The sequence below is a fragment of the Manihot esculenta genome, chromosome 12, assembly GCF_001659605.2.
Source record: "Manihot esculenta cultivar AM560-2 chromosome 12, M.esculenta_v8, whole genome shotgun sequence".
Lineage (NCBI taxonomy): Eukaryota > Viridiplantae > Streptophyta > Magnoliopsida > Malpighiales > Euphorbiaceae > Manihot > Manihot esculenta.
This window is the reverse complement of record NC_035172.2, coordinates 26,606,385-26,608,762: the sequence shown is the minus strand read 5'-3', so window position 1 is coordinate 26,608,762 and position 2,378 is coordinate 26,606,385.

Below are 2,378 nucleotides of genomic sequence, written 5' to 3'. Positions count from 1 at the left end.
TATAGTTTCTGCTCACTGGGCTTTTTAGCTCACCCTTCTCCCCTCACCCCAGGTTTGCAGGGACAGAGATAGTTCAAGAGGTCAGCAGGTTATAGTTATGGTCATGATTATGTAATAGGATAGTAGTGGACATGATGTATTTGTAAAGTCATGTAATGATGTAAAAGTATGTATTGAAATGTAAGGATATGTAATGTCATGTCATGGTTAGAGTTGTGCTTTGCCCTAGTCATGTATGGTTAATCCCTTTTGGCACATGATCTTTCTCAAATGTTTTGATGATGTTTTATACAAAACCAAGCTTAATGTATGATATGTTGCCCCATTGGAGCATTTGATGAGGGCTCCAGTGTGGGGTTTTATGTTTATGGATTTGTGCATGCACAAGTTAAGCTTGGTAAAGGAAAGAAAAAAGTTTAAAGTTTCATGTTTATGTTTGATCATGTAGGGATTTAACGGGTACACAGGATATATGTTAGGCTTGCTACGGGTCCCGGCAACCTTAAGTCGATCTGGATCCTAGCGCCGGTAGCGGTCCGATTTTCGGGTCGTTACAGTTATTGTTTAACTATGATGGAGCCGGAGGTAGGTGATGTATGCCCCTCCCAAGGCATGTCTGTGTACTAGGAACAAAAGCATTTACAATGGCGCGGTTATCGACTAGAGAGGTAGGAGACTGATCTTCTGAAGAAGTAGAGGTGGAGTGATGCAACTCGTCAGAAATTTGCTCACCGTCAATGGTGGCTGAAGGGGATGGACTGGCAGAGGGGGAGATTGTCGCGATGGTTGCAGACGATGGTTGTTGACGTTAGGGGGCGTGGGTAGGTGGCTCGTCGTGGGAGGAGGTTGCTGCAATGGCTGCGCGTGAGGGACCCGCGATGAGAATTATGGTGCGATCCAGTGAGGCGTGAGCAGCGGCGGCGGTGGAGACGACGTGATTCGGTGCGTTGACCGTGGCCAATCGAGGTGAACACGATCCCGCAATGAGAGGGACTTCACAATCCGGTGAGACGGGGGTAGCTTCGCGTGCATCGGCCATGGTGGGCGGCGGCGATGGAGGGGTAGCAGCGGCAGCTGCTGGTGCTGGCGTGTTGTGATCGATGAAGGTACGAGCTCACCGGCCATCAGTGGTGGAGGCGGATCATCGTTTGGGAGCCATGGGTTGTTTGTTGCTGTATGAGAGAGAAGAGAAAATTGGAGTTAGGTTTAGGAAGAGTAAAAATAAAGAGTAAAAAGGAAAGAAGAAAAATTTTTTTAACCCTAATACCACCTCCTGTACTCAAAACACACCGTTTTGTGAGAAGAAATATAAAATTACAGACCTGTAAAATACTTAAGGTAAAATGCTCATACTTGTAAAACACTTACCATTGGAGAAGATGACTAAGGATAAAAAAATTGAATGAGACTAAATAAAGATCAAAACAGGAGGACATTCTTGTTTCTCGTTGTAGGGTTGGTTATGGGCATAACCAAGAACATAAACATGCCTCTGTAGATTTAAAAAAAGAAAAAGAAATGAAATTTATCTAGAGAATAGTAAGAGTAGTTCTAATTTAAAGTCGTAGCTAGACTTGACTTCCTTGCAAGTTAGTCAATGAAGTGGAGGAAAATCACTGAGATTAATTTCCTCCACTTGTTGTGGCTCGAAGCTCTCATAAAAATGTTTTAGATAATGGCCATTGACCTTGAACGACTTGTTGGTGTCCATACTCCTTATTTCTATAGCACCATAAGAAAAAATATTAGTGACAATAAAAGGAACAATCCATCTAATTCGTAATTTACAAGGAAATAATTTCAATCTAGAATCATATAACAAAACTTTTTGACCAACAGAAAATTATTTTCTAGATATTAATTGATCATACAATGCCTTGGTTCTTGCTTTGTATATTCTTGAATTATCATAAGCATTATTCTGAATTTCTTCTAGCTCTTTCAATTGCAGCTTACGATGCACACCAGCTTTATCAATACTCATATTACATTGCTTTACTACCTAGAAAGCCTTATGTTCAATCTCTACAGGCAAGTGACAAGGCTTGCCATAGATGAGGCGGTAAGGGGACGTGCCAATGGGTGTTTTATAGGTTGTTCAATATGCCCATAAGGAGTCCTCTAACTTGAGACTCCAATCTTTGCGATTACGACTGACCATTTTTTCAAGAATGGACTTAATTTCTCTGTTGGACACCTCTGCTTGCCCATTTGTTTGTGGATGATATGCTGTGGAAGTTCGATGATGGACACCATACTTCTTAAAAAGTGCTGCAACTATCTTATTGCAAAAATGAGTTCCACAATCGCTGATTATGGCCTTTGGGACTCCATACCTATTAAAGATATATGACTTAACAAAACCCACAATAACTTTA